Here is a 23,974-nt window from a genome sequence, read left to right as displayed (position 1 = left end):
TATATATATATATATACGCGCACACACACACATATATATAAACGTATTCTCCGTTGAGATATTGCAGCCGCTGCTGTGTCCAGGCCCAGGAGCCTTAGCACTGTGCTGTGATGTCACTCAATACCACTGACATCACTAGGTGTAAACAACATCTCTCCTTTGCTGTGTATGTGACTATGGAGCTGTTTGGTGATGTCGTCTATTATGGCCTTCATAGAAGCAACAGGAGATTGTTGCATCCATCTAGAACCCTCAGAACTACAGTGCTATGATGTCACTCACTTCCACAGGCCTTGCAGAGTGTAAACAACAACAACCCAGCTTTGTTGTGTATGTAACCATAGGGATTTGTGATGTCACCTAGAACCTTCACAGCAGCGACAGCTTTATGAGGAGCATCAGCACTGCTCTGCCTGAGCAGAACCATCACCGCCATAGGTTGTCAAATAACCCGGGTTTAACCCACACAGGTAAGTCCAATGGGGTGCAGGCATGTCCTCTATGCTTACAGCTTCCCGTGGGTGTTGGTTTGATACCGTTTGGGGACAGCCAAGGAGGCATCTGCAGGCAACAAAGGTAGGTGTGTGCTTGTGTGTGTGTTTCCTATGCAGATCCTAAGCCCAGTGTCACATGCAAGTAGGAGGAGTAAGAAGGGTTCCTGGCAAATCCGGGTTATGGATTGCATTTAAAAAGGCCCCGTGGGAGTGCAATGGGCCCCTGTCTTGCTGCTTAGCAATAATGGTATGGGTTTAGGTTCTGCTGTGTGTACTGGTGGTTGACTGCCCCCCAGCCCAGAGTGTGCATGGAAAATTGTCTGGCAGCCTCCCTGACAGCAAGCAGTGATAGTGCCCATGAAGGGCACCTTGTTGGGCCCGCCCCTTTCACGGTTATCGCTTCTCGGCCTTTTGGCTAAGATCAAGTGTAGTATATGTTCTTATCAGTTTAATATCTGATACGTCCCCTATCTGGGGACCATATATTAAATGGATTTTTGAGAACGGGGGCCGATTTCGAAGCTTGCTTCCGTCGCCCTATGCATTGACCCGATATGGCAGTATCTTCGGGTACAGTGCACCACCCCCTTACAGGGTTAAAAAGAAAGATTCCTACTTTCATTGCTACCTGCTTGCTGGCTAGCCAGCTAGCCAGCCCTGTGGGCCTTGCTGCTGCTGCAGCCAAAAAACAAAAGGTGGTGCTGCTGCTGCTTCTGCTGCTTCTGCTTCTGCTTGTGTCTGGCCGCTGTTGGAGCGTCCAGGCACAGGACTTCTGCTGCTGCTGACTAAATGGCCTCCTTAATTGGATCATTTGAGTAGCCAGCACACCTGTGCAGGTAGGGCATGACATGATAGGCAGCTGCCTTGATAGCGGGTGGGTGCTGAATGTTCCTAATTGACAAAATAAGATTAATGCTTATGAAGAAATATAAAATCTCATCCCTTCCCCAATATCGCGCCACACCCCTACCCCTTAATTCCCTGGTTGAACTTGATGGACATATGTCTTTTTTCGACCGTACTAACTATGTAACTATGTAACAGAACATGGGGGGGGGGGGGGGGGGTCTCCTGGCTGTTCACACAGGTGTGTCATTGCTGTACATTGACCATGCATTGCTTCTGTGGTATTGCAAAGGCAAAGACAAATGCTTCCAGCCATCCATTGCACTAATGGATTGGTCATCAGCTGGCTGTCTATGTCCCGCATCAATATAGACCAAAGTACAGAGGGTTAGGCTATGCTATTGTGCACCTACCTGATGCATCAGAAGGTGCGAGGCCCTTGCTAAATTCTGTGCACAGACTTTGAGATCTATACTTTAGACGGTATCTAAACCTGCTCCAACATGGACTGACATTCTGGCCTACTTTCAGCCGATGCGACTTGTCTGTCGCTGAACAGTCGCTTTTTATGTATTCAGCACCTATGTATAATGTTGTAAAAATGCTCTAGAAGCTAAAGTCGCAGAAATGTCACACATATTTGGCCTGCAACTTTCTGTGCGACAAATTCAGACAGGAAAAATCAGTATAAATCCTTAGAAAATTATCCCCCAGTGTCTCCATCTGCTGGCGGTATTGAATAAGCATTGCTGCACTGATGGGGTATGCATTAGACGAAAAAAAAGAAGAAAAAGAAGAAAAATACGCCCAGAAGAGAGGCGAAAAGGAGAAAAACGTAAAAAAACGTGAAAAAAAAGTAAGAGGAAGAGAAGGGAAAAAAAGGTGGAAATGGGTTTAAAAGTGATTTCGGCAGAGAAATATATATATATATATATATATATATATATATATATATATATATATATACGCGCACACACACACACATATATATAAACGTATTCTCCGTTGAGATATTGCAGCCGCTGCTGTGTCCAGGCCCAGGAGCCTTAGCACTGTGCTGTGATGTCACTCAATACCACTGACATCACTAGGTGTAAACAACATCTCTCCTTTGCTGTGTATGTGACTATGGAGCTGTTTGGTGATGTCGTCTATTATGGCCTTCATAGAAGCAACAGGAGATTGTTGCATCCATCTAGAACCCTCAGAACTACAGTGCTATGATGTCACTCACTTCCACAGGCCTTGCAGAGTGTAAACAACAACAACCCAGCTTTGTTGTGTATGTAACCATAGGGATTTGTGATGTCACCTAGAACCTTCACAGCAGCGACAGCTTTATGAGGAGCATCAGCACTGCTCTGCCTGAGCAGAACCATCACCGCCATAGGTTGTCAAATAACCCGGGTTTAACCCACACAGGTAAGTCCAATGGGGTGCAGGCATGTCCTCTATGCTTACAGCTTCCCGTGGGTGTTGGTTTGATACCGTTTGGGGACAGCCAAGGAGGCATCTGCAGGCAACAAAGGTAGGTGTGTGCTTGTGTGTGTGTTTCCTATGCAGATCCTAAGCCCAGTGTCACATGCAAGTAGGAGGAGTAAGAAGGGTTCCTGGCAAATCCGGGTTATGGATTGCATTTAAAAAGGCCCCGTGGGAGTGCAATGGGCCCCTGTCTTGCTGCTTAGCAATAATGGTATGGGTTTAGGTTCTGCTGTGTGTACTGGTGGTTGACTGCCCCCCAGCCCAGAGTGTGCATGGAAAATTGTCTGGCAGCCTCCCTGACAGCAAGCAGTGATAGTGCCCATGAAGGGCACCTTGTTGGGCCCGCCCCTTTCACGGTTATCGCTTCTCGGCCTTTTGGCTAAGATCAAGTGTAGTATCTGTTCTTATCAGTTTAATATCTGATACGTCCCCTATCTGGGGACCATATATTAAATGGATTTTTGAGAACGGGGGCCGATTTCGAAGCTTGCTTCCGTCGCCCTATGCATTGACCCGATATGGCAGTATCTTCGGGTACAGTGCACCACCCCCTTACAGGGTTAAAAAGAAAGATTCCTACTTTCATTGCTACCTGCTTGCTGGCTAGCCAGCTAGCCAGCCCTGTGGGCCTTGCTGCTGCTGCAGCCAAAAAACAAAAGGTGGTGCTGCTGCTGCTTCTGCTGCTTCTGCTTCTGCTTGTGTCTGGCCGCTGTTGGAGCGTCCAGGCACAGGACTTCTGCTGCTGCTGACTAAATGGCCTCCTTAATTGGATCATTTGAGTAGCCAGCACACCTGTGCAGGTAGGGCATGACATGATAGGCAGCTGCCTTGATAGCGGGTGGGTGCTGAATGTTCCTAATTGACAAAATAAGATTAATGCTTATGAAGAAATATAAAATCTCATCCCTTCCCCAATATCGCGCCACACCCCTACCCCTTAATTCCCTGGTTGAACTTGATGGACATATGTCTTTTTTCGACCGTACTAACTATGTAACTATGTAACATAACATGGGGGGGGGGGGGGGTCTCCTGGCTGTTCACACAGGTGTGTCATTGCTGTACATTGACCATGCATTGCTTCTGTGGTATTGCAAAGGCAAAGACAAATGCTTCCAGCCATCCATTGCACTAATGGATTGGTCATCAGCTGGCTGTCTATGTCCCGCATCAATATAGACCAAAGTACAGAGGGTTAGGCTATGCTATTGTGCACCTACCTGATGCATCAGAAGGTGCGAGGCCCTTGCTAAATTCTGTGCACAGACTTTGAGATCTATACTTTAGACTGTATCTAAACCTGCTCCAACATGGACTGACATTCTGGCCTACTTTCAGCCGATGCGACTTGTCTGTCGCTGAACAGTCGCTTTTTATGTATTCAGCACCTATGTATAATGTTGTAAAAATGCTCTAGAAGCTAAAGTCGCAGAAATGTCACACATATTTGGCCTGCAACTTTCTGTGCGACAAATTCAGACAGGAAAAATCAGTATAAATCCTTAGAAAATTATCCCCCAGTGTCTCCATCTGCTGGCGGTATTGAATAAGCATTGCTGCACTGATGGGGTATGCATTAGACGAAAAAAAAGAAGAAAAAGAAGAATAATACGCCCAGAAAAGAGGCGAAAAGGAGAAAAACGTAAAAAAACGTGAAAAAAAAGTAAGAGGAAGAGAAGGGAAAAAAAGGTGGAAATGGGTTTAAAAGTGATTTCGGCGGAGAAATATATATATATATATATATATATATATATATATATATATATATATATACGCGCACACACACACATATATATAAACATATTCTCCGTTGAGATATTGCAGCCGCTGCTGTGTCCAGGCCCAGGAGCCTTAGCACTGTGCTGTGATGTCACTCAATACCACTGACATCACTAGGTGTAAACAACATCTCTCCTTTGCTGTGTATGTGACTATGGAGCTGTTTGGTGATGTCGTCTATTATGGCCTTCATAGAAGCAACAGGAGATTGTTGCATCCATCTAGAACCCTCAGAACTACAGTGCTATGATGTCACTCACTTCCACAGGCCTTGCAGAGTGTAAACAACAACAACCCAGCTTTGTTGTGTATGTAACCATAGGGATTTGTGATGTCACCTAGAACCTTCACAGCAGCGACAGCTTTATGAGGAGCATCAGCACTGCTCTGCCTGAGCAGAACCATCACCGCCATAGGTTGTCAAATAACCCGGGTTTAACCCACACAGGTAAGTCCAATGGGGTGCAGGCATGTCCTCTATGCTTACAGCTTCCCGTGGGTGTTGGTTTGATACCGTTTGGGGACAGCCAAGGAGGCATCTGCAGGCAACAAAGGTAGGTGTGTGCTTGTGTGTGTGTTTCCTATGCAGATCCTAAGCCCAGTGTCACATGCAAGTAGGAGGAGTAAGAAGGGTTCCTGGCAAATCCGGGTTATGGATTGCATTTAAAAAGGCCCCGTGGGAGTGCAATGGGCCCCTGTCTTGCTGCTTAGCAATAATGGTATGGGTTTAGGTTCTGCTGTGTGTACTGGTGGTTGACTGCCCCCCAGCCCAGAGTGTGCATGGAAAATTGTCTGGCAGCCTCCCTGACAGCAAGCAGTGATAGTGCCCATGAAGGGCACCTTGTTGGGCCCGCCCCTTTCACGGTTATCGCTTCTCGGCCTTTTGGCTAAGATCAAGTGTAGTATCTGTTCTTATCAGTTTAATATCTGATACGTCCCCTATCTGGGGACCATATATTAAATGGATTTTTGAGAACGGGGGCCGATTTCGAAGCTTGCTTCCGTCGCCCTATGCATTGACCCGATATGGCAGTATCTTCGGGTACAGTGCACCACCCCCTTACAGGGTTAAAAAGAAAGATTCCTACTTTCATTGCTACCTGCTTGCTGGCTAGCCAGCTAGCCAGCCCTGTGGGCCTTGCTGCTGCTGCAGCCAAAAAACAAAAGGTGGTGCTGCTGCTGCTTCTGCTTCTGCTTGTGTCTGGCCGCTGTTGGAGCGTCCAGGCACAGGACTTCTGCTGCTGCTGACTAAATGGCCTCCTTAATTGGATCATTTGAGTAGCCAGCACACCTGTGCAGGTAGGGCATGACATGATAGGCAGCTGCCTTGATAGCGGGTGGGTGCTGAATGTTCCTAATTGACAAAATAAGATTAATGCTTATGAAGAAATATAAAATCTCATCCCTTCCCCAATATCGCGCCACACCCCTACCCCTTAATTCCCTGGTTGAACTTGATGGACATATGTCTTTTTTCGACCGTACTAACTATGTAACTATGTAACATAACATGGGGGGGGGGGGGGTCTCCTGGCTGTTCACACAGGTGTGTCATTGCTGTACATTGACCATGCATTGCTTCTGTGGTATTGCAAAGGCAAAGACAAATGCTTCCAGCCATCCATTGCACTAATGGATTGGTCATCAGCTGGCTGTCTATGTCCCGCATCAATATAGACCAAAGTACAGAGGGTTAGGCTATGCTATTGTGCACCTACCTGATGCATCAGAAGGTGCGAGGCCCTTGCTAAATTCTGTGCACAGACTTTGAGATCTATACTTTAGACTGTATCTAAACCTGCTCCAACATGGACTGACATTCTGGCCTACTTTCAGCCGATGCGACTTGTCTGTCGCTGAACAGTCGCTTTTTATGTATTCAGCACCTATGTATAATGTTGTAAAAATGCTCTAGAAGCTAAAGTCGCAGAAATGTCACACATATTTGGCCTGCAACTTTCTGTGCGACAAATTCAGACAGGAAAAATCAGTATAAATCCTTAGAAAATTATCCCCCAGTGTCTCCATCTGCTGGCGGTATTGAATAAGCATTGCTGCACTGATGGGGTATGCATTAGACGAAAAAAAAGAAGAAAAAGAAGAAAAATACGCCCAGAAGAGAGGCGAAAAGGAGAAAAACGTAAAAAAACGTGAAAAAAAAGTAAGAGGAAGAGAAGGGAAAAAAAGGTGGAAATGGGTTTAAAAGTGATTTCGGCAGAGAAATATATATATATATATATATATATATATATATATATATATATATATGCGCACACACACACACATATATATAAACGTATTCTCCGTTGAGATATTGCAGCCGCTGCTGTGTCCAGGCCCAGGAGCCTTAGCACTGTGCTGTGATGTCACTCAATACCACTGACATCACTAGGTGTAAACAACATCTCTCCTTTGCTGTGTATGTGACTATGGAGCTGTTTGGTGATGTCGTCTATTATGGCCTTCATAGAAGCAACAGGAGATTGTTGCATCCATCTAGAACCCTCAGAACTACAGTGCTATGATGTCACTCACTTCCACAGGCCTTGCAGAGTGTAAACAACAACAACCCAGCTTTGTTGTGTATGTAACCATAGGGATTTGTGATGTCACCTAGAACCTTCACAGCAGCGACAGCTTTATGAGGAGCATCAGCACTGCTCTGCCTGAGCAGAACCATCACCGCCATAGGTTGTCAAATAACCCGGGTTTAACCCACACAGGTAAGTCCAATGGGGTGCAGGCATGTCCTCTATGCTTACAGCTTCCCGTGGGTGTTGGTTTGATACCGTTTGGGGACAGCCAAGGAGGCATCTGCAGGCAACAAAGGTAGGTGTGTGCTTGTGTGTGTGTTTCCTATGCAGATCCTAAGCCCAGTGTCACATGCAAGTAGGAGGAGTAAGAAGGGTTCCTGGCAAATCCGGGTTATGGATTGCATTTAAAAAGGCCCCGTGGGAGTGCAATGGGCCCCTGTCTTGCTGCTTAGCAATAATGGTATGGGTTTAGGTTCTGCTGTGTGTACTGGTGGTTGACTGCCCCCCAGCCCAGAGTGTGCATGGAAAATTGTCTGGCAGCCTCCCTGACAGCAAGCAGTGATAGTGCCCATGAAGGGCACCTTGTTGGGCCCGCCCCTTTCACGGTTATCGCTTCTCGGCCTTTTGGCTAAGATCAAGTGTAGTATCTGTTCTTATCAGTTTAATATCTGATACGTCCCCTATCTGGGGACCATATATTAAATGGATTTTTGAGAACGGGGGCCGATTTCGAAGCTTGCTTCCGTCGCCCTATGCATTGACCCGATATGGCAGTATCTTCGGGTACAGTGCACCACCCCCTTACAGGGTTAAAAAGAAAGATTCCTACTTTCATTGCTACCTGCTTGCTGGCTAGCCAGCTAGCCAGCCCTGTGGGCCTTGCTGCTGCTGCAGCCAAAAAACAAAAGGTGGTGCTGCTGCTGCTTCTGCTGCTTCTGCTTCTGCTTGTGTCTGGCCGCTGTTGGAGCGTCCAGGCACAGGACTTCTGCTGCTGCTGACTAAATGGCCTCCTTAATTGGATCATTTGAGTAGCCAGCACACCTGTGCAGGTAGGGCATGACATGATAGGCAGCTGCCTTGATAGCGGGTGGGTGCTGAATGTTCCTAATTGACAAAATAAGATTAATGCTTATGAAGAAATATAAAATCTCATCCCTTCCCCAATATCGCGCCACACCCCTACCCCTTAATTCCCTGGTTGAACTTGATGGACATATGTCTTTTTTCGACCGTACTAACTATGTAACTATGTAACATAACATGGGGGGGGGGGGGGGTCTCCTGGCTGTTCACACAGGTGTGTCATTGCTGTACATTGACCATGCATTGCTTCTGTGGTATTGCAAAGGCAAAGACAAATGCTTCCAGCCATCCATTGCACTAATGGATTGGTCATCAGCTGGCTGTCTATGTCCCGCATCAATATAGACCAAAGTACAGAGGGTTAGGCTATGCTATTGTGCACCTACCTGATGCATCAGAAGGTGCGAGGCCCTTGCTAAATTCTGTGCACAGACTTTGAGATCTATACTTTAGACTGTATCTAAACCTGCTCCAACATGGACTGACATTCTGGCCTACTTTCAGCCGATGCGACTTGTCTGTCGCTGAACAGTCGCTTTTTATGTATTCAGCACCTATGTATAATGTTGTAAAAATGCTCTAGAAGCTAAAGTCGCAGAAATGTCACACATATTTGGCCTGCAACTTTCTGTGCGACAAATTCAGACAGGAAAAATCAGTATAAATCCTTAGAAAATTATCCCCCAGTGTCTCCATCTGCTGGCGGTATTGAATAAGCATTGCTGCACTGATGGGGTATGCATTAGACGAAAAAAAAGAAGAAAAAGAAGAATAATACGCCCAGAAAAGAGGCGAAAAGGAGAAAAACGTGAAAAAAAAGTAAGAGGAAGAGAAGGGAAAAAAAGGTGGAAATGGGTTTAAAAGTGATTTCGGCGGAGAAATATATATATATATATATATATATATATATATACGCGCACACACACACATATATATAAACGTATTCTCCGTTGAGATATTGCAGCCGCTGCTGTGTCCAGGCCCAGGAGCCTTAGCACTGTGCTGTGATGTCACTCAATACCACTGACATCACTAGGTGTAAACAACATCTCTCCTTTGCTGTGTATGTGACTATGGAGCTGTTTGGTGATGTCGTCTATTATGGCCTTCATAGAAGCAACAGGAGATTGTTGCATCCATCTAGAACCCTCAGAACTACAGTGCTATGATGTCACTCACTTCCACAGGCCTTGCAGAGTGTAAACAACAACAACCCAGCTTTGTTGTGTATGTAACCATAGGGATTTGTGATGTCACCTAGAACCTTCACAGCAGCGACAGCTTTATGAGGAGCATCAGCACTGCTCTGCCTGAGCAGAACCATCACCGCCATAGGTTGTCAAATAACCCGGGTTTAACCCACACAGGTAAGTCCAATGGGGTGCAGGCATGTCCTCTATGCTTACAGCTTCCCGTGGGTGTTGGTTTGATACCGTTTGGGGACAGCCAAGGAGGCATCTGCAGGCAACAAAGGTAGGTGTGTGCTTGTGTGTGTGTTTCCTATGCAGATCCTCATCCCAGTGTCACATGCAAGTAGGAGGAGTAAGAAGGGTTCCTGGCAAATCCGGGTTATGGATTGCATTTAAAAAGGCCCCGTGGGAGTGCAATGGGCCCCTGTCTTGCTGCTTAGCAATAATGGTATGGGTTTAGGTTCTGCTGTGTGTACTGGTGGTTGACTGCCCCCCAGCCCAGAGTGTGCATGGAAAATTGTCTGGCAGCCTCCCTGACAGCAAGCAGTGATAGTGCCCATGAAGGGCACCTTGTTGGGCCCGCCCCTTTCACGGTTATCGCTTCTCGGCCTTTTGGCTAAGATCAAGTGTAGTATCTGTTCTTATCAGTTTTCATGCTGGTGGGGATGGGTGCTGCATGGAGGATGCAGGTGTACCAGGGCTTTCCGGGGCTGGTTCTGAGGAATCAGCTCGACGGCTGCCCCGATGTGACCTGTTCCCTCCGGGTCTCGCCATGAGGCTGAGAGGGTCTAGAGCCGAGGTACTTTTGTGCCTCGGGGAGTGGTGACCCCGAGGTGCCGAAACTCACTGGGAGAATAGGCTCACTGAGTTGAAGCACGGGCACCATAATCTCTTCACCTTGTGGCACTCACCTCTTGATTCCCGGCCTTCTGGCTAGGATCAGAGAAATTTTTATAGATCCGGCCGGATGTCCGGGCAGTATATCTGCACACATTCACTTATTTATTTATTTTTTGTCTCACTGTGTCACTTTTTGCGTGTTGTGTGTTCACAGGATTTGTCAGGATGCGGTAGCCCTTCTGGGTGTCCCTCCTGGCGGTCTAGGGGAGGTGTGTGTGGCCATTAGGTTCCGCACCTCCCTGCAAACACCCCGGGTACTCCTGCTTCGCAGGGTACCTACCGTAATCGGCTCTGCGGGCAGATACCTTGGCTAACGCCAAGGGGGATGCCGGGAGCATTTGTGGTCTCCTAGTAGCTTCGGCGAAAAGGGACATCGAACCTGGAACCTCGCAGGTACCTTTTGGTCCGGAGGCGAAGGGTAAGGTTTGTTGGGGGGCCTCTCTCCTATCGGAGAAGGGCTTGCGATAGACCGCATCCTTTGTGCACGTTTTTTTTAGTGTAACACGTTTGCACTTTTTCTTGCACTTTGGGTGAATCGAAAGCACGTTCCTCGGCTTTAGATAAAAAAAAAAAAAAATCTGTTCTTATCAGTTTAATATCTGATACGTCCCCTATCTGGGGACCATATATTAAATGGATTTTTGAGAACGGGGGCCGATTTCGAAGCTTGCTTCCGTCGCCCTATGCATTGACCCGATATGGCAGTATCTTCGGGTACAGTGCACCACCCCCTTACAGGGTTAAAAAGAAAGATTCCTACTTTCATTGCTACCTGCTTGCTGGCTAGCCAGCTAGCCAGCCCTGTGGGCCTTGCTGCTGCTGCAGCCAAAAAACAAAAGGTGGTGCTGCTGCTGCTTCTGCTGCTTCTGCTTCTGCTTGTGTCTGGCCGCTGTTGGAGCGTCCAGGCACAGGACTTCTGCTGCTGCTGACTAAATGGCCTCCTTAATTGGATCATTTGAGTAGCCAGCACACCTGTGCAGGTAGGGCATGACATGATAGGCAGCTGCCTTGATAGCGGGTGGGTGCTGAATGTTCCTAATTGACAAAATAAGATTAATGCTTATGAAGAAATATAAAATCTCATCCCTTCCCCAATATCGCGCCACACCCCTACCCCTTAATTCCCTGGTTGAACTTGATGGACATATGTCTTTTTTCGACCGTACTAACTATGTAACTATGTAACATAACATGGGGGGGGGGGGGGTCTCCTGGCTGTTCACACAGGTGTGTCATTGCTGTACATTGACCATGCATTGCTTCTGTGGTATTGCAAAGGCAAAGACAAATGCTTCCAGCCATCCATTGCACTAATGGATTGGTCATCAGCTGGCTGTCTATGTCCCGCATCAATATAGACCAAAGTACAGAGGGTTAGGCTATGCTATTGTGCACCTACCTGATGCATCAGAAGGTGCGAGGCCCTTGCTAAATTCTGTGCACAGACTTTGAGATCTATACTTTAGACTGTATCTAAACCTGCTCCAACATGGACTGACATTCTGGCCTACTTTCAGCCGATGCGACTTGTCTGTCGCTGAACAGTCGCTTTTTATGTATTCAGCACCTATGTATAATGTTGTAAAAATGCTCTAGAAGCTAAAGTCGCAGAAATGTCACACATATTTGGCCTGCAACTTTCTGTGCGACAAATTCAGACAGGAAAAATCAGTATAAATCCTTAGAAAATTATCCCCCAGTGTCTCCATCTGCTGGCGGTATTGAATAAGCATTGCTGCACTGATGGGGTATGCATTAGACGAAAAAAAAGAAGAAAAAGAAGAATAATACGCCCAGAAAAGAGGCGAAAAGGAGAAAAACGTGAAAAAAAAGTAAGAGGAAGAGAAGGGAAAAAAAGGTGGAAATGGGTTTAAAAGTGATTTCGGCGGAGAAATATATATATATATATATATATATATATATATACGCGCACACACACACATATATATAAACGTATTCTCCGTTGAGATATTGCAGCCGCTGCTGTGTCCAGGCCCAGGAGCCTTAGCACTGTGCTGTGATGTCACTCAATACCACTGACATCACTAGGTGTAAACAACATCTCTCCTTTGCTGTGTATGTGACTATGGAGCTGTTTGGTGATGTCGTCTATTATGGCCTTCATAGAAGCAACAGGAGATTGTTGCATCCATCTAGAACCCTCAGAACTACAGTGCTATGATGTCACTCACTTCCACAGGCCTTGCAGAGTGTAAACAACAACAACCCAGCTTTGTTGTGTATGTAACCATAGGGATTTGTGATGTCACCTAGAACCTTCACAGCAGCGACAGCTTTATGAGGAGCATCAGCACTGCTCTGCCTGAGCAGAACCATCACCGCCATAGGTTGTCAAATAACCCGGGTTTAACCCACACAGGTAAGTCCAATGGGGTGCAGGCATGTCCTCTATGCTTACAGCTTCCCGTGGGTGTTGGTTTGATACCGTTTGGGGACAGCCAAGGAGGCATCTGCAGGCAACAAAGGTAGGTGTGTGCTTGTGTGTGTGTTTCCTATGCAGATCCTCATCCCAGTGTCACATGCAAGTAGGAGGAGTAAGAAGGGTTCCTGGCAAATCCGGGTTATGGATTGCATTTAAAAAGGCCCCGTGGGAGTGCAATGGGCCCCTGTCTTGCTGCTTAGCAATAATGGTATGGGTTTAGGTTCTGCTGTGTGTACTGGTGGTTGACTGCCCCCCAGCCCAGAGTGTGCATGGAAAATTGTCTGGCAGCCTCCCTGACAGCAAGCAGTGATAGTGCCCATGAAGGGCACCTTGTTGGGCCCGCCCCTTTCACGGTTATCGCTTCTCGGCCTTTTGGCTAAGATCAAGTGTAGTATCTGTTCTTATCAGTTTTCATGCTGGTGGGGATGGGTGCTGCATGGAGGATGCAGGTGTACCAGGGCTTTCCGGGGCTGGTTCTGAGGAATCAGCTCGACGGCTGCCCCGATGTGACCTGTTCCCTCCGGGTCTCGCCATGAGGCTGAGAGGGTCTAGAGCCGAGGTACTTTTGTGCCTCGGGGAGTGGTGACCCCGAGGTGCCGAAACTCACTGGGAGAATAGGCTCACTGAGTTGAAGCACGGGCACCATAATCTCTTCACCTTGTGGCACTCACCTCTTGATTCCCGGCCTTCTGGCTAGGATCAGAGAAATTTTTATAGATCCGGCCGGATGTCCGGGCAGTATATCTGCACACATTCACTTATTTATTTATTTTTTGTCTCACTGTGTCACTTTTTGCGTGTTGTGTGTTCACAGGATTTGTCAGGATGCGGTAGCCCTTCTGGGTGTCCCTCCTGGCGGTCTAGGGGAGGTGTGTGTGGCCATTAGGTTCCGCACCTCCCTGCAAACACCCCGGGTACTCCTGCTTCGCAGGGTACCTACCGTAATCGGCTCTGCGGGCAGATACCTTGGCTAACGCCAAGGGGGATGCCGGGAGCATTTGTGGTCTCCTAGTAGCTTCGGCGAAAAGGGACATCGAACCTGGAACCTCGCAGGTACCTTTTGGTCCGGAGGCGAAGGGTAAGGTTTGTTGGGGGGCCTCTCTCCTATCGGAGAAGGGCTTGCGATAGACCGCATCCTTTGTGCACGTTTTTTTTAGTGTAACACGTTTGCACTTTTTCTTGCACTTTGGGTGAATCGAAAGCACGTTCCTCGGCTTTAGATAAAAAAAAAAAAAAATCTGTTCTTATCAGTTTAATATCTGATACGTCCCCTATCTGGGGACCATATATTAAATGGATTTTTGAGAACGGGGGCCGATTTCGAAGCTTGCTTCCGTCGCCCTATGCATTGACCCGATATGGCAGTATCTTCGGGTACAGTGCACCACCCCCTTACAGGGTTAAAAAGAAAGATTCCTACTTTCATTGCTACCTGCTTGCTGGCTAGCCAGCTAGCCAGCCCTGTGGGCCTTGCTGCTGCTGCAGCCAAAAAACAAAAGGTGGTGCTGCTGCTGCTTCTGCTGCTTCTGCTTCTGCTTGTGTCTGGCCGCTGTTGGAGCGTCCAGGCACAGGACTTCTGCTGCTGCTGACTAAATGGCCTCCTTAATTGGATCATTTGAGTAGCCAGCACACCTGTGCAGGTAGGGCATGACATGATAGGCAGCTGCCTTGATAGCGGGTGGGTGCTGAATGTTCCTAATTGACAAAATAAGATTAATGCTTATGAAGAAATATAAAATCTCATCCCTTCCCCAATATCGCGCCACACCCCTACCCCTTAATTCCCTGGTTGAACTTGATGGACATATGTCTTTTTTCGACCGTACTAACTATGTAACTATGTAACATAACATGGGGGGGGGGGGGGTCTCCTGGCTGTTCACACAGGTGTGTCATTGCTGTACATTGACCATGCATTGCTTCTGTGGTATTGCAAAGGCAAAGACAAATGCTTCCAGCCATCCATTGCACTAATGGATTGGTCATCAGCTGGCTGTCTATGTCCCGCATCAATATAGACCAAAGTACAGAGGGTTAGGCTATGCTATTGTGCACCTACCTGATGCATCAGAAGGTGCGAGGCCCTTGCTAAATTCTGTGCACAGACTTTGAGATCTATACTTTAGACTGTATCTAAACCTGCTCCAACATGGACTGACATTCTGGCCTACTTTCAGCCGATGCGACTTGTCTGTCGCTGAACAGTCGCTTTTTATGTATTCAGCACCTATGTATAATGTTGTAAAAATGCTCTAGAAGCTAAAGTCGCAGAAATGTCACACATATTTGGCCTGCAACTTTCTGTGCGACAAATTCAGACAGGAAAAATCAGTATAAATCCTTAGAAAATTATCCCCCAGTGTCTCTATCTGCTGGCGGTATTGAATAAGCATTGCTGCACTGATGGGGTATGCATTAGACGAAAAAAAAGAAGAAAAAGAAGAATAATACGCCCAGAAAAGAGGCGAAAAGGAGAAAAACGTAAAAAAACGTGAAAAAAAAGTAAGAGGAAGAGAAGGGAAAAAAAGGTGGAAATGGGTTTAAAAGTGATTTCGGCGGAGAAATATATATATATATATATATATATATATATATATATATATGTATATATACGCGCACACACACACATATATATAAACGTATTCTCCGTTGAGATATTGCAGCCGCTGCTGTGTCCAGGCCCAGGAGCCTTAGCACTGTGCTGTGATGTCACTCAATACCACTGACATCACTAGGTGTAAACAACATCTCTCCTTTGCTGTGTATGTGACTATGGAGCTGTTTGGTGATGTCGTCTATTATGGCCTTCATAGAAGCAACAGGAGATTGTTGCATCCATCTAGAACCCTCAGAACTACAGTGCTATGATGTCACTCACTTCCACAGGCCTTGCAGAGTGTAAACAACAACAACCCAGCTTTGTTGTGTATGTAACCATAGGGATTTGTGATGTCACCTAGAACCTTCACAGCAGCGACAGCTTTATGAGGAGCATCAGCACTGCTCTGCCTGAGCAGAACCATCACCGCCATAGGTTGTCAAATAACCCGGGTTTAACCCACACAGGTAAGTCCAATGGGGTGCAGGCATGTCCTCTATGCTTACAGCTTCCCGTGGGTGTTGGTTTGATACCGTTTGGGGACAGCCAAGGAGGCATCTGCAGGCAACAAAGGTAGGTGTGTGCTTGTGTGTGTGTTTCCTATGCAGATCCTAAGCCCAGTGTCACATGCAAGTAGGAGGAGTAAGAAGGGTTCCTGGCAAATCCGGGTTATGGATTGCATTTAAAAAGGCCCCGTGGGAGTGCAATGGGCCCCTGTCTTGCTGCTTAGCAATAATGGTATGGGTTTAGGTTCTGCTGTGTGTACTGGTGGTTGACTGCCCCCCAGCCCAGAGTGTGCATGGAAAATTGTCTGGCAGCCTCCCTGACAGCAAGCAGTGATAGTGCCCATGAAGGGCACCTTCTTGGGCCCGCCCCTTTCACGGTTATTGCTTCTCGGCCTTTTGGCTAAGATCAAGTGTAGTATCTGTTCTTATCAGTTTAATATCTGATACGTCCCCTATCTGGGGACCATATATTAAATGAATTTTTGAGAACGGGGGCCGATTTCGAAGCTTGCTTCCGTCGCCCTATGCATTGACCCGATATGGCAGTATCTTCGGGTACAGTGCACCACCCCCTTACAGGGTTAAAAAGAAAGATTCCTACTTTCATTGCTACTTGCTTGCTGGCTAGCCAGCTAGCCAGCCCTGTGGGCCTTGCTGCTGCTGCAGCCAAAAAACAAAAGGTGGTGCTGCTGCTGCTTCTGCTGCTTCTGCTTCTGCTTGTGTCTGGCCGCTGTTGGAGCGTCCAGGCACAGGACTTCTGCTGCTGCTGACTAAATGGCCTCCTTAATTGGATCATTTGAGTAGCCAGCACACCTGTGCAGGTAGGGCATGACATGATAGGCAGCTGCCTTGATAGCGGGTGGGTGCTGAATGTTCCTAATTGACAAAATAAGATTAATGCTTATGAAGAAATATAAAATCTCATCCCTTCCCCAATATCGCGCCACACCCCTACCCCTTAATTCCCTGGTTGAACTTGATGGACATATGTCTTTTTTCGACCGTACTAACTATGTAACTATGTAACATAACATGGGGGGGGGGGGGGGGGTCTCCTGGCTGTTCACACAGGTGTGTCATTGCTGTACATTGACCATGCATTGCTTCTGTGGTATTGCAAAGGCAAAGACAAATGCTTCCAGCCATCCATTGCACTAATGGATTGGTCATCAGCTGGCTGTCTATGTCCCGCATCAATATAGACCAAAGTACAGAGGGTTAGGCTATGCTATTGTGCACCTACCTGATGCATCAGAAGGTGCGAGGCCCTTGCTAAATTCTGTGCACAGACTTTGAGATCTATACTTTAGACTGTATCTAAACCTGCTCCAACATGGACTGACATTCTGGCCTACTTTCAGCCGATGCGACTTGTCTGTCGCTGAACAGTCGCTTTTTATGTATTCAGCACCTATGTATAATGTTGTAAAAATGCTCTAGAAGCTAAAGTCGCAGAAATGTTACACATATTTGGCCTGCAACTTTCTGTGCGACAAATTCAGACAGGAAAAATCAGTATAAATCCTTAGAAAATTATCCCCCAGTGTCTCCATCTGCTGGCGGTATTGAATAAGCATTGCTGCACTGATGGGGTATGCATTAGACGAAAAAAAAGAAGAAAAAGAAGAATAATACGCCCAGAAAAGAGGCGAAAAGGAGAAAAACGTAAAAAAACGTGAAAAAAAAGTAAGAGGAAGAGAAGGGAAAAAAAGGTGGAAATGGGTTTAAAAGTGATTTCGGCGGAGAAATATATATATATATATATATATATATATATATATATATATATATATATACGCGCACACACACACACATATATATAAACGTATTCTCCGTTGAGATATTGCAGCCGCTGCTGTGTCCAGGCCCAGGAGCCTTAGCACTGTGCTGTGATGTCACTCAATACCACTGACATCACTAGGTGTAAACAACATCTCTCCTTTGCTGTGTATGTGACTATGGAGCTGTTTGGTGATGTCGTCTATTATGGCCTTCATAGAAGCAACAGGAGATTGTTGCATCCATCTAGAACCCTCAGAACTACAGTGCTATGATGTCACTCACTTCCACAGGCCTTGCAGAGTGTAAACAACAACAACCCAGCTTTGTTGTGTATGTAACCATAGGGATTTGTGATGTCACCTAGAACCTTCACAGCAGCGACAGCTTTATGAGGAGCATCAGCACTGCTCTGCCTGAGCAGAACCATCACCGCCATAGGTTGTCAAATAACCCGGGTTTAACCCACACAGGTAAGTCCAATGGGGTGCAGGCATGTCCTCTATGCTTACAGCTTCCCGTGGGTGTTGGTTTGATACCGTTTGGGGACAGCCAAGGAGGCATCTGCAGGCAACAAAGGTAGGTGTGTGCTTGTGTGTGTGTTTCCTATGCAGATCCTAAGCCCAGTGTCACATGCAAGTAGGAGGAGTAAGAAGGGTTCCTGGCAAATCCGGGTTATGGATTGCATTTAAAAAGGCCCCGTGGGAGTGCAATGGGCCCCTGTCTTGCTGCTTAGCAATAATGGTATGGGTTTAGGTTCTGCTGTGTGTACTGGTGGTTGACTGCCCCCCAGCCCAGAGTGTGCATGGAAAATTGTCTGGCAGCCTCCCTGACAGCAAGCAGTGATAGTGCCCATGAAGGGCACCTTGTTGGGCCCGCCCCTTTCACGGTTATCGCTTCTCGGCCTTTTGGCTAAGATCAAGTGTAGTATCTGTTCTTATCAGTTTAATATCTGATACGTCCCCTATCTGGGGACCATATATTAAATGGATTTTTGAGAACGGGGGCCGATTTCGAAGCTTGCTTCCGTCGCCCTATGCATTGACTCGATATGGCAGTATCTTCGGGTACAGTGCACCACCCCCTTACAGGGTTAAAAAGAAAGATTCCTACTTTCATTGCTACCTGCTTGGCTGGCTAGCCAGCTAGCCAGCCCTGTGGGCCTTGCTGCTGCTGCAGCCAAAAAACAAAAGGTGGTGCTGCTGCTGCTTCTGCTGCTTCTGCTTGTGTCTGGCCGCTGTTGGAGCGTCCAGGCACAGGACTTCTGCTGCTGCTGACTAAATGGCCTCCTTAATTGGATCATTTGAGTAGCCAGCACACCTGTGCAGGTAGGGCATGACATGATAGGCAGCTGCCTTGATAGCGGGGTGGGTCCTGAATGTTCCTAATTGACAAAATATGATTAATGCTTATGAAGAAATATAAAATCTCATCCCTTCCCCAATATCGCGCCACACCCCTACCCCTTAATTCCCTGGTTGAACTTGATGGACATATGTCTTTTTTCGACCGTACTAACTATGTAACTATGTAACATAACATGGGGGGGGGGGGGGTCTCCTGGCTGTTCACACAGGTGTGTCATTGCTGTACATTGACCATGCATTGCTTCTGTGGTATTGCAAAGGCAAAGACAAATGCTTCCAGCCATCCATTGCACTAATGGATTGGTCATCAGCTGGCTGTCTATGTCCCCGCATCAATATAGACCAAAGTACAGAGGGTTAGGCTATGCTATTGTGCACCTACCTGATGCATCAGAAGGTGCGAGGCCCTTGCTAAATTCTGTGCACAGACTTTGAGATCTATACTTTAGACTGTATCTAAACCTGCTCCAACATGGACTGACATTCTGGCCTACTTTCAGCCGATGCGACTTGTCTGTCGCTGAACAGTCGCTTTTTTATGTATTCAGCACCTATGTATAATGTTGTAAAAATGCTCTAGAAGCTAAAGTCGCAGAAATGTCACACATATTTGCCTGCAACTTTCTGTGCGACAAATTCAGACAGGGAAAAATCAGTATAAATCCTTAGAAAATTATCCCCCAGTGTCTCCATCTGCTGGCGGTATTGAAATAAGCATTGCTGCACTGATGGGGTATGCATTAGACGAAAAAAAAGAAGAAAAAGAAGAATAATACGCCCAGAAAAGAGGCGAAAAGGAGAAAAACGTTGAAAAAAAAGTAAGAGGGAAGAGAAGGGAAAAAAGGTGGAAATGGGTTTAAAAGTGATTTCGGCGGAGAAATATATATATATATATATATATATATATATATATATATATATATATATATATATACGCGCACACCACACACATATATATAAACGTATTCTCCGTTGAGATATTGCAGCCGCTGCTGTGTCCAGGCCCAGGAGCCTTAGCACTGTGCTGTGATGTCACTCAATACCACTGACATCACTAGGTGTAAACAACATCCTCTCCTTTGCTGTGTATGTGACTATGGAGCTGTTTGGTGATGTCGTCTATTATGGCCTTCATAGAAGCAACAGGAGATTGTTGCATCCATCTAGAACCCTCAGAACTACAGTGCTATGATGTCACTCACTTCCACAGGCCTTGCAGAGTGTAAACAACAACAACCCAGCTTTGTTGTGTATGTAACCATAGGGATTTGTGATGTCACCTAGAACCTTCACAGCAGCGACAGCTTTATGAGGAGCATCAGCACTGCTCTGCCTGAGCAGAACCATCACCGCCATAGGTTGTCACATAACCCGGGTTTAACCCACACAGGTAAGTCCAATGGGGTGCAGGCATGTCCTCTATGCTTACAGCTTCCCGTGGGTGTTGGTTTGATACCGTTTGGGACAGCCAAGGAGGCATCTGCAGGCAACAAAGGTAGGTGTGTGCTTGTGTGTGGTGTTTCCTATGCAGATCCTCAGCCCAGTGTCACATGCAAGTAGGAGGAGTAAGAAGGGTTCCTGGCAAATCCGGGTTATGGATTGCATTTAAAAAGGCCGCCGTGGGAGTGCAATGGGCCCCTGTCTTGCTGCTTAGCAATAATGGTATGGGTTTAGGGTTCTGCTGTGTGTACTGGTGGTTGACTGCCCCCCAGCCCAGAGTGTGCATGGAAAATTGTCTGGCAGCCTCCCTGACAGCAAGCAGTGATAGTGCCCATGAAGGCACCTTGTTGGGCCCGCCCCTTTCACGGTTATCGCTTCTCGGCCTTTTGGCTAAGATCAAGTGTAGTATCTGTTCTTATCAGTTTAATATCTGATACGTCCCCTATCTGGGGACCATATATTAAATGGATTTTTGAGAACGGGGGCCGATTTCGAAGCTTGCTTCCGTCGCCCTATGCATTGACCCGATATGGCAGTATCTTCGGGTACAGTGCACCACCCCCTTACAGGGTTAAAAAGAAAGATTCCTACTTTTCATTGCTACCTGCTTGCTGGCTAGCCAGCTAGCCAGCCCTGTGGGCCTTGCTGCTGCTGCAGCCAAAAAACAAAAGGTGGTGCTGCTGCTGCTTCTGCTGCTTCTGCTTCTGCTTGTGTCTGGCCGCTGTTGGAGCGTCCAGGCACAGGACTTCTGCTGCTGCTGACTAAATGGCCTCCTTAATTGGATCATTTGAGTAGCCAGCACACCTGTGCAGGTAGGGCATGACATGATAGGCAGCTGCCTTGATAGCGGGTGGGTGCTGAATGTTCCTAATTGACAAAATAAGATTAATGCTTATGAAGAAATATAAAATCTCATCCCTTCCCCCAATATCGCGCCACACCCCTACCCCTTAATTCCCTGGTTGAACTTGATGGACATATGTCTTTTTTCAACCGTACTAACTATGTAACTATGTAACATAACATGGGGGGGGGGGGGGGTCTCCTGGCTGTTCACACAGGTGTGTCATTGCTGTACATTGACCATGCATTGCTTCTGTGGTATTGCAAAGGGCAAAGACAAATGCTTCCAGCCATCCATTGCACTAATGGATTGGTCATCAGCTGGCTGTCTATGTCCCGCATCAATATAGACCAAAGTACAGAGGGTTAGGCTATGCTATTGTGCACCTACCTGATGCATCAGAAGGTGCGAGGCCCTTGCTAAATTCTGTGCACAGACTTTGAGATCTATACTTTAGACTGTATCTAAACCCTGCTCCAACATGGACTGACATTCTGGCCTACTTTCAGCCGATGCGACTTGTCTGTCGCTGAACAGTCGCTTTTTATGTATTCAGCACCTATGTATAATGTTGTAAAAATGCTCTAGAAGCTAAAGTCGCAGAAATGTCACACATATTTGGCCTGCAACTTTCTGTGCGACAAATTCAGACAGGAAAAATCAGTATAAATCCTTAGAAAATTATCCCCCAGTGTCTCTATCTGCTGGCGGTATTGAATAAGCATTGCTGCACTGATGGGGTATGCATTAGACGAAAAAAAGAAGAAAAAGAAGAATAATACGCCCAGAAAAGAGGCGAAAAGGAGAAAAACGTAAAAAAAACGTGAAAAAAAAGTAAGAGGAAGAGAAGGGAAAAAAAGGTGGAAATGGGTTTAAAAGTGATTTCGGCGGAGAAATATATATATATATATATATATATATATATATATGTATATATACGCGCACACACACACATATATATAAACGTATTCTCCGTTGAGATATTGCAGCCGCTGCTGTGTCCAGGGCCCAGGAGCCTTAGCACTGTGCTGTGATGTCACTCAATACCCACTGACATCACTAGGTGTAAACAACATCTCTCCTTTGCTGTGTATGTGACTATGGAGCTGTTTGGTGATGTCGTCTATTATGGCCTTCATAGAAGCAACAGGAGATTGTTGCATCCATCTAGAACCCTCAGAACTACAGTGCTATGATGTCACTCACTTCCACAGGCCTTGCCAGAGTGTAAACAACAACAACCCAGCTTTGTTGTGTATGTAACCATAGGGATTTGTGATGTCACCTAGAACCTTCACAGCAGCGACAGCTTTATGAGGAGCATCAGCACTGCTCTGCCTGAGCAGCAACCATCCACCGCCATAGGTTGTCAAATAACCCGGGTTTAACCCACACAGGTAAGTCCAATGGGGGTGCAGGCATGTCCTCTATGCTTACAGCTCTCCGTGGGTGTTGGTTTGATACCGTTTGGGGACAGCCAAGGAGGCATCTGCAGGCAACAAAGGTAGGGTGTGTGCTTGTGTGTGTGTTTCCTATGCAGATCCCTAAGCCCAGTGTCACATGCAAGTAGGAGGAGTAAGAAGGGTTCCTGGCAAATCCGGGTTATGGATTGCATTTAAAAAGGCCCCGTGGGAGTGCAATGGGCCCCTGTCTTGCTGCTTAGCAATAATGGTATGGGTTTAGGTTCTGCTGTGTGTACTGGTGGTTGACTGCCCCCCAGCCCAGAGTGTGCATGGAAAATTGTCTGGCAGCCTCCCTGACAGCAAGCAGTGATAGTGCCCATGAAGGGCACCTTCTTGGGCCCGCCCCTTTCACGGTTATTGCTTCTCGGCCTTTTGGCTAAGATCAAGTGTAGTATCTGTTCTTATCAGTTTAATATCTGATACGTCCCCTATCTGGGGACCATATATTAAATGAATTTTTGAGAACGGGGGCCGATTTCGAAGCTTGCTTCCGTCGCCCTATGCATTGACCCGATATGGCAGTATCTTTCGGGTACAGTGCACCACCCCCTTACAGGGTTAAAAAGAAAGATTCCTACTTCATTGCTACTTGCTTGCTGGCTAGCCAGCTAGCCAGCCCTGTGGGCCTTGCTGCTGCTGCAGCCAAAAAACAAAAGGTGGTGCTGCTGCTGCTTCTGCTGCTTCTGCTTCTGCTTGTGTCTGGCCGCTGTTGGAGCGTCCAGGCACAGGACTTCTGCTGCTGCTGACTAAATGGCCTCCTTAATTGGATCATTTGAGTAGCCAGCACACCTGTGCAGGTAGGGCATGACATGATAGGCAGCTGCCTTGATAGCGGGTGGGTGCTGAATGTTCCTAATTGACAAAATAAGATTAATGCTTATGAAGAAATATAAAATCTCATCCCTTCCCCAATATCGCGCCACACCCCTACCCCCTTAATTCCCTGGTTGAACTTGATGGACATATGTCTTTTTTCGACCGTACTAACTATGTAACTATGTAACATAACATGGGGGGGGGGGGGGGGTCTCCTGGCTGTTCACACAGGTGTGTCATTGCTGTACATTGACCATGCATTGCTTCTGTGGTATTGCAAAGGCAAAGACAAATGCTTCCAGCCATCCATTGCACTAATGGATTGGTCATCAGCTGGCTGTCTATGTCCCGCATCAATATAGACCAAAGTACAGAGGGTTAGGCTATGCTATTGTGCACCTACCTGATG

The 23,974-nt window shown here is 46.8% G+C and overlaps 8 non-coding genes and 4 pseudogenes across 8 annotated transcripts; all 12 read left to right on the top strand.

The window, feature by feature from the left end:
• Nucleotides 1-889: 889 nt before the first annotated feature.
• LOC130330786 (U2 spliceosomal RNA) lies at nucleotides 890-1,080 on the top strand. Its single transcript, XR_008873849.1, has one exon. It is a non-coding gene; the product is annotated as a U2 spliceosomal RNA (small nuclear RNA).
• A 2,101-nt stretch (nucleotides 1,081-3,181) lies between these two features.
• Nucleotides 3,182-3,372, top strand: LOC130330769 (U2 spliceosomal RNA). The gene has a single exon (XR_008873833.1). It is a non-coding gene; the product is annotated as a U2 spliceosomal RNA (small nuclear RNA).
• Nucleotides 3,373-5,468: 2,096 nt separating this feature from the next.
• Nucleotides 5,469-5,659, top strand: LOC130330756 (U2 spliceosomal RNA). The gene has a single exon (XR_008873822.1). It is a non-coding gene; the product is annotated as a U2 spliceosomal RNA (small nuclear RNA).
• Nucleotides 5,660-7,743: 2,084 nt separating this feature from the next.
• LOC130330744 (U2 spliceosomal RNA) lies at nucleotides 7,744-7,934 on the top strand. The gene has a single exon (XR_008873811.1). It is a non-coding gene; the product is annotated as a U2 spliceosomal RNA (small nuclear RNA).
• Nucleotides 7,935-10,004: 2,070 nt separating this feature from the next.
• LOC130330819 (U2 spliceosomal RNA) lies at nucleotides 10,005-10,164 on the top strand (annotated as a pseudogene).
• A 693-nt stretch (nucleotides 10,165-10,857) lies between these two features.
• On the top strand, nucleotides 10,858-11,038 carry LOC130330800 (U2 spliceosomal RNA; annotated as a pseudogene).
• Nucleotides 11,039-13,107: 2,069 nt separating this feature from the next.
• LOC130330818 (U2 spliceosomal RNA) lies at nucleotides 13,108-13,267 on the top strand (annotated as a pseudogene).
• A 693-nt stretch (nucleotides 13,268-13,960) lies between these two features.
• LOC130330799 (U2 spliceosomal RNA) lies at nucleotides 13,961-14,141 on the top strand (annotated as a pseudogene).
• Nucleotides 14,142-16,236: 2,095 nt separating this feature from the next.
• On the top strand, nucleotides 16,237-16,427 carry LOC130330854 (U2 spliceosomal RNA). The gene has a single exon (XR_008873895.1). It is a non-coding gene; the product is annotated as a U2 spliceosomal RNA (small nuclear RNA).
• A 2,100-nt stretch (nucleotides 16,428-18,527) lies between these two features.
• On the top strand, nucleotides 18,528-18,718 carry LOC130330776 (U2 spliceosomal RNA). The gene has a single exon (XR_008873840.1). It is a non-coding gene; the product is annotated as a U2 spliceosomal RNA (small nuclear RNA).
• Nucleotides 18,719-20,812: 2,094 nt separating this feature from the next.
• LOC130330866 (U2 spliceosomal RNA) lies at nucleotides 20,813-21,003 on the top strand. Its single transcript, XR_008873906.1, has one exon. It is a non-coding gene; the product is annotated as a U2 spliceosomal RNA (small nuclear RNA).
• Nucleotides 21,004-23,105: 2,102 nt separating this feature from the next.
• LOC130330783 (U2 spliceosomal RNA) lies at nucleotides 23,106-23,297 on the top strand. Its single transcript, XR_008873846.1, has one exon. It is a non-coding gene; the product is annotated as a U2 spliceosomal RNA (small nuclear RNA).
• The last annotated feature ends 677 nt before the right edge of the window (nucleotides 23,298-23,974 follow it).

The sequence above is a fragment of the Hyla sarda genome, unplaced genomic scaffold, assembly GCF_029499605.1.
Source record: "Hyla sarda isolate aHylSar1 unplaced genomic scaffold, aHylSar1.hap1 scaffold_340, whole genome shotgun sequence".
Taxonomy (NCBI): Eukaryota; Metazoa; Chordata; class Amphibia; order Anura; family Hylidae; genus Hyla; species Hyla sarda.
The sequence above is the reverse complement of the archived record's forward strand: the minus strand, read 5'-3'. Positions and strand labels throughout refer to the sequence as shown.